A 7,643-nucleotide genomic window follows, 5' to 3' on the forward strand; every position below is an offset into this window, starting at 1 on the left:
GCTAGGAATCCAACCCAGGCTTCCTGCATCATTGGCAATCAGTCTATGCTGAGCCATACTAGTCCTGCCCCTACATGCTGAAATTTAGTTGTACTTGTAGCAGTTTTGAGAGGTAGGCCCTTGAGGAGATGATTTAGGAGATGAAGGCTCTGCCTTCTTGAATCAATTAATGATATTTCAGAGGAGAGAGTTAGTTATTGAGAGAGAAGGCTTCTCCTAAAAGAATAAGTTTATGGGGGGGGGCGGGGGAGGATGGGATGGGAAGGGGAAACAAAGGGAGGAGGCTACAATGCTTGATAAGAAATGTACTCATTATCTTGCCCATGTAATTGTAACCCCTCTGTACAGTATATTCACAATAAAAAATGTTAAAAAATAATATTTAAAGAAGTGAAAAAAAAAAGAATAAGTTTAGATGGGTTCTTCTTTCTTGGTCACCTGTGCTCACCTGCTTTTTGGTAACATTATGACCCAGCTCAGAAACTTTTTTTTTTTAAATGCCAGGCTTAAGGCTTGAGCTCAGGGTCCGGCCACTGTCCCTGAAGCTTCTTTTGCTCAAGGCTAGCACTCTACCACTTGAGCCACAGTGCCACTCCCAGCTTTTTCTGTGTATGTGGTACTGAGGAATGAAACCTAGGGCTTAGTGCATGCTAAGCAAGCACTCTACCACTAGGCTACATTCTCAGCCCATCAGCACAGAAACTCTTTTTTTTTTTTTTTGGGTCCGGTCGTGGGGCCTGAACTCTGGGCCTGGGCGCTGTCCCTCAGCTCTTCAGCTCAAGGCTAGCGCTCTACCACTTGAGCCACAGCGCCACTTCCGGCTTTTTTCTTTTTGCTTATGTGGTGCTGAGGAATCGAACCCAGGGCCTCATGCATGCAAGGCAAGCGCTCTACCACTGAGCCACCTTCCCAGCCCCAGCACAGAAACTCTTAACAGATGTCTCTGCCTTGTTCTTTGACTTCCCAGCCTCCAAATCTCCCCAGCCTCTTAAGCCAAATCAACTGTTGTTTATCAATTACCCAGCCTGTGGCATTCTGTTACAGCAGCAAATGACCTATATTATTAAAAACTTAATGCCCTAGAACACCAAATGACCTAAGTTATCAAAATGAAGGTGACTGGGCACAGGTGGCAAAACTGAAGATGTTTACTGGAAGTACTTAGTAGGTCTTCAGGTAGATTAGCAAAGCTCATAAAGTGATCATCCCCTTTACCTATCTCATTGTGTTAGTCACTTTCGGTACAAATGTCTGACAGGAACAATTTCACAGGAGGAAAGACTTGTTTTAATTTACAGCTTCAGGGCGCTTCAGGCCAAGGTCAGCTGTCTCCACTGCTGTGGGCCTTGGAGAAGGACAGCATCCTAGCAGTAATGCATGGTGTGGGAGGCTACTCACCTCATTCATGGCTACCAAGAAACAGAGAGACAATAAGAAGCCAGTGTCAAGATACTCTCTTGAGGGCTGGGAGGTGGCTCAGTGGTAGAGCGCTTGCCTTGCATGCATGAGGCCCTGGGTTCCATTCCTCAGCACCACATAAGCAAAAAGAAAAAAGCCAGAAGTGGTGCTGTGGCTCAAGTGGTAGAGCGCTAGCCTTGAGCTGAAGAGCTGAGGGACAGCGCCCAGGCCCAGAGTTCAGGCCCCACGACCGGACCCTCCCCCCCCCCCCAAAAAAAAAGATACTCTCTTGAAACTCATGTTCCCAATGACCTAGTAGTTCCTGAAACCAGGTCCTTACCTTCCACAGTTTTACCAACTCCCCATAGTCAGCCTGTTCAAGACTCCAGCTCATCAATGGGTTATGCCATTGATTATGTCAGATCCCTTTTGACGTAGTGATCTCTGGGATTTCCTTCACAGACATATGCAGATTAGTTGTACTAACCTCCTAGGCATCTGTATATTTATTCCAGTTGACAGTCTAGATATCTCTCACATTCTTGGAGCACTTATTACTCCTTTTAAAAGAAGTTCTCCATATCTGATCTCATTGATGTGCATAACAGTACTAGGAGACAGAAAAGCGTTATCTTTCTGTTTTGTAGAAGAGGAAAGAGAAGCATAGAGCTGACCTACCACAGGGTAATATGACTTTGCTTTCAGCCACACAGAGCTATAACTGGTTCAGAATTCCCTGGCAGACTTACAAGGACTGGAAACTGGAATATACAGGGTATGGATTAATCAAGGCCTGACATGGGGTTTGGATCAGCCACCAGGATTTGTTCCTGAGTAAACTGTCTGGACTAGCAGCAGGCCAGCATATCAAGGATCTATTGTTGATGTCCTGGCAGGTGGCAAGGGAAAGAACTGGTACATAGACAGAACACTATCACCCCAGGAACACCCATTTGTGACTCCCTTTGAGCAGCTGGGTACAAGACTTGGTTTTTCTTGTCTCCGGGAAAAGAAAAAAAAAAATGCCAATCAAAACAAAACCAAAAAAAGGGTAGGGACAGGCAGAACTGACTTCTTCCAAGGGAACTGGAGTGTGGAGCCAAGAGCATCCTTTTCCAGGATGTAGAGGGAGAGCAGAATCCCCTGGTCAGATGAAGATGGTTTGACCAAGAGCATCCTCTTAAATGTGGTTGAGATTTCCCAAAGAATCTTAAAAAAAACAAAAACAAAAAACAAAAAACCCCCAGCATCCTCCTCTGTATCCAGGTTCCTACCACACTGCGAAAGACAAAGGAATGGCAGAGAGCCAAAGTACCACCTTAATAACTACAAAGCCTGCATGGAGAATGGAGGATGTTGTAAGAACAAAATGAGCTCCGTGATTGAGCTTGAGCGCATGGAGATCATTCCAGAGAGTCTTCCCAAGTTCTCCAATCAGAGAAGCCATTCCACTGCCATTTACAACAAAAGTGGAGACAAAAAGTATGGTTGAGGGGGAAGGGGTAGTGATGGAGGCTCCTTCCAGAAACCAGAAACCGTGAAAACAATTGTCTATTGCAAATTATTAATCTCTCTGCCCATCCATCCCTTCTTCGGCAAAATGGGGACAGTAACAGTACCTCCCTCACATGGAGGGTTCAATGAGATCCTGTGTACCACGGTTCCTGGCAGGCAGTCAGGGCTCAAGAAAGGCTTGCTGTTTTTGTGTACAGTCCAGGTTCGTGGCAGGTGGCCTTGCTTTTCTCAGGCAAGAAGCCCAGGGCCCCAGAGTCCTGCTGTGTTTGTGTATGGCTCTTTCTCTCCAGCTGTAAAAATTCAGGAGAATGTTTTCTAGTTTCTTGGCTGCTTCCCAGGCTGTGTTCTCTCAATTGGAGGGGTTGGGGGTGGGGGGGTGGGGGATGAAGGGTAAGGGGATGGCAGACATCCTTTTTACAGTGGTAAGTGCCACCTGACCCCAACCCCCTTGCCTTATTCCAGCAGGGGCTGGCTCAAAGTTCAAAGCCCAGGTGGCTTTGTTGAGTAATTCAGTGACACTGCCTGCCCTCTGCCATGTAAGGGTAAGTCCCTCCCACACACCCATTTGCTGAGCATCTGTTGCCCTGTGTTTTGTGGTGTGGAGGCTGGAACAGGCACACGGCCCCAGCTGACCGCGGTGGGGCTGGCTTCCTTCCTTTTCCCTGCTGCCCCTGGGCTCTGGGTCTCCCACACAGCCCCACTTGGTAGGTTTCAGATCCGCTCCCAGGCTGGTTGGCGCGGACTGCATCTGGACTCACACCAACCTCTTCCTCCTGGGGGTTCAGTGTGTTCTTGGAAGGAAGCCTGGGAAGGGAAAGGCCTTCCCTAGTGCTCCCTATCCAGAGGCTGGCTGACAGCATAACACTGAGCTGCCAAGAACTCTGGAGTCAAACAGACCTGAGTTCAAATCCCTGAGTGACCTTGGACAAGCTGCTCTCTCCACTTCAGTTTCCTCATCTGTAAAAAATGTGACAGTAACAGGACCTGCCTCCTGAGATAATGGTTAGGACTCAGGGAGGGGGAAGGGAGGGAGAGAGAGAGATAGAGACAGAGACAGAGAGAGATGTTGAGTGACATCCCCCCCCCCCACTTCTACGCCTGGGAAGTGGGAAATACTTGAGAAATAGAAACCCTTCATCCTCAGAAGACACCACCATACTGCCTTCCCAGGAAAGTGCTTATTATTATTTTGTTTTGTTGTTTTTGATTTTTTGTGCCAGTCCTGGGGGTTTGAACTTGGGGCTTGGGTGCTGGCCCCCAAACTATGTTTTTTTTTCCTCCTCAAGGCTAGTACTCTATCACTTGAGCCACAGCTCCATTGGTGGCTTGTTTTTTTGTGCTTAATTGGAGATAGGAGTATTATGGACTTCCTACCCAGGCTACCTTCAAGCGGGGATCCTCAGATCTCAGCCTCTTGAGTAGCTAGGTTTACAGGCTGCTCAGCCACTGGCACCTGGTTTAGACAGTTATTCCCACCCTGCCCCCATCTACAGCTCCCCCTCTTCTCCCTCCCACCCTCTTTTCCTTCTTCCCTCCTCTCCTTTTTCCCTCCTGTCCTTCCCTTTCAGCTTCCTTCTTCAGACCTCTTTTTCTTTTTGCTAAATGGGAAGAGCTTCCTATTTTCCTTTTGTAAAATCTGAACTGCTCTAGCATCCCTGGAGAGCCCTTCACCCAGCCCAGAGAGCAGCTATTCCTCTTTCAAATTGAGTCTGTCCCCTGACTCATTCATTAAAATGCATAGGGCATGTGACCAAACTGCATAATGATTCTCTCTGGAGGAAGGCTCAGAGGCTGGGAGGTGCTGCCAACTGCAAAGGCAAATACTTCCCCCCCAGCTGTGGATCAGGCTCATTGGCTGCCATGCCCTGGGAAGGCTGGGGCTGCCGTTCATCTCCAGTAAATCAGCCAAGCCCTGGAGAGCTGCAGCCTGACACAGGCTGGAGTCTTGGAAGCTGTGTTGCTGTGGAGAGTCTAACCCGTGACCTTTTCTCAACCTTCCTCCATCATACCCCCTGCCCCCACTTCACTTAGCTTTTCATTTGTTTAAGTATATATTGAGCTTGTAGATGTCATATATGGATACATTGTTTCTGTGGACATTGTTTTGGTGCTGTGAGAATGGTTTCTCCATTAAATTTTTTTTTTTAAATAACTGAAAGTCCCTTTTGGTAACTCTTCAGTGCTGCTATCCCCCTTGTTATTATAAAGTTGTTTCTTTTTTTGTTTGTTTGTTTTTGGTGCTGGTTCTGGAATTTGAACTCAGGTCTTGGGCATTGTCCTTGAGTTTCTTTTGCTCAAGGCTGGTGTTCTATCACTTGAGCCACAGCTCCACTTCTAGCTTTTGTTGATAGTTAAGTGGAGATGAGAGTCTCATAGGCTTTACTGCTCAGGCTGGCTTCAAAGTGATCCTCAGATCTCAGCCTCCTCAGTCCCTAGGATTATAGACATGAGCCACCAACACCCAGCTGGGTCATAAAGCTGTTTAACTTCCTGGAGCCTTAGGCTGTTGTGTGATTGTCTCCCCCACCCCATAAGGTGATTTGGGACTCAAAGCACCATTTGTCCTCCTGATGTCCTAGGCTAGTTCTAAGCAGAATGACATCTTAGTTCGCTCAGCTTTCGTAGGTGCAAGCCCCATGTGTACTATGAGTAAACTCTACACCCACCTGGGATCTCTTTTTTTTTTTTTTTTTTTTTTGCCAGTACTGGGGTCTGCTTCTTTGGCTAGTATTCTACCACTTGAATCATGCCTCCAGCACTGCTTTTTGCTGCTTTTGGAAACAAAGTCTCTTAGACTTGCCCGAGCTGGCTTCAAATCACAGTTCTCCAGGTTTCAGACTTCTGAATAGGAAGGATTACAGATTTGAGCCACTTGCCCTGGCTTGAACCCCATTTTTGCAAAATGCCCTAATTAAGCCATATATAATAAGCCAGCAGGCAAACTAGATTACTCCTGGCTTCCCAATTTGTGTTAAGCTGCTTGCCCAATGAAAGTATAGGTATACTTTCATTTTGGAGTCTTGAAGTTGGAAAGGTTATTAGGGCCAGGGCCCCAGAGCCACCTGTGTTCTACTTTCCTACTTTCGGGTGTTAGGCATCACTGAATTCAGAGGAGCCTTCATCCCTTCTTCATCCCTTCCTCAGTCCCTCCTCCCTTTTTTTTGGTGGCACTGGGATTTGAACAAGGGCTCTACCATTTGAGCCACACCCTATAGCCTTTATTAAGCAGGGTTCTGAAATGTTTGCTTCAGAACCAGTCTTGGAATAAGTTACTCCTTTCTACACCAGCATCAGAACTGGGATTTCAGTTACATGTACCACCTTGTCTATCTTTTTGTTGAAATGAGGTCTCTCTATCTTTTCTCCGTGGCTGATCTGGAATCCCTACCCTCCCAAACTCTGCCTCCCTTGTAGGAAAGATTACAGATGGACCATGCCATGCCCGGTCCTGAATCCAGTGATTCCTATCAATTGGGTTGTAGCCTTTTTCTTAATCACTTTAACTCAGCTTTAGAAGAGAAATAACCATAACAGTGCCTTCATTGACTTGTAAAGTTTCACTAGGATTATCCATGGAAAAAAGCCCTGAGCACAGTGCTTGGCACATGGTCAAGTTACAGTTAATGTTAGTAATTATCATCATCATCATCATCATCATCATCATCACCATCATCATCATGCTGTTTATTTTGATCTGTAATAACCCAGTTTAATTATTCAGGAACTATTTCTTGAATTTCCCCTCAATAAATAGGTACCAGACACTTTTCATGGCCCTGAGAGTAAAGAAGTATAGCAGTCAGAAGAGGACTTTGGTAGGTTTACCTTTCTCTAGAGCAAATGTCCAGTACTTTCTCTCTGTATTGTAGCGTCCCTAGGGGTCAGGGCCTGGCATTGTCCCTGAGCTTTTTTGCTCAAGGCTAGCACTGTACCACTTGAGTCTTAGATCCACTTCCAGCTTTTTCATAGTTAATTAGAGGTAAGAGTCTCAGAAGCTTTTCAGACAAGGCTGGCTTTGAACCACAATCCTCAGATCTCAACTTCCTGAGGAGCTAGTATTACAGACGTGAGCCACTAGCAACGAGCCTGCACCTTTCTTTTTGATAAGCATTTTGTGCCTCCTTGTGTCATGGCTTCTTACTTTGCTCTTTACTCAAGCAAAGGTATGGTTATTCCTTCTCTACAGAGAAAGTTGGGATTTAGACAATTACACTAGTAAAAACTGCTAGAACCCATCCAGAGGCTTCTTCATCTGAAGCTGTCTGACTCTAGTGCTCTCTTGTCTCCAGATAGACACTGATGAATGTTTTGAGGTACAGGAGAGAAAGCACGGAAGCAGCTCTGAGCATCCTGACCCATCAGCAGAAATGCAAGAGAGGCAGGGCCTGCTCTTCCAGTTCATTCTGCCCATCCAGTAGTTCTAACAATTGTTCTTCTGCCTGATGTCAATTTCAGAGACCTAGAGGGGACTTAACATGGGGGGGGGGAAAGTATTTGCTCTAGGCTGCGGCCCATGGAGCAATGCAATGACAGTAGGCAGGACAATTGTCCTATAGCACTTCCCCTGAGCTCCCCACAAGCAGGAGAGGTGACTAGGACAGTAAGCTCTGTGACCAAACCACATAGACCTCAGGGCTCTAGTTAGAGAGAGGCTCACTGCACCCACGCAGGATCCCCATAGGCCCTGCCTGGAGGGGCAGGGCTGGTCCTAGCTGAGGCCAACCACATAT

This window comes from Dipodomys merriami, unplaced genomic scaffold (assembly GCF_024711535.1).
Source record: "Dipodomys merriami isolate MVZ:Mamm:240054 unplaced genomic scaffold, mDipMer1.0.p SCAF_41, whole genome shotgun sequence".
Taxonomy (NCBI): Eukaryota; Metazoa; Chordata; class Mammalia; order Rodentia; family Heteromyidae; genus Dipodomys; species Dipodomys merriami.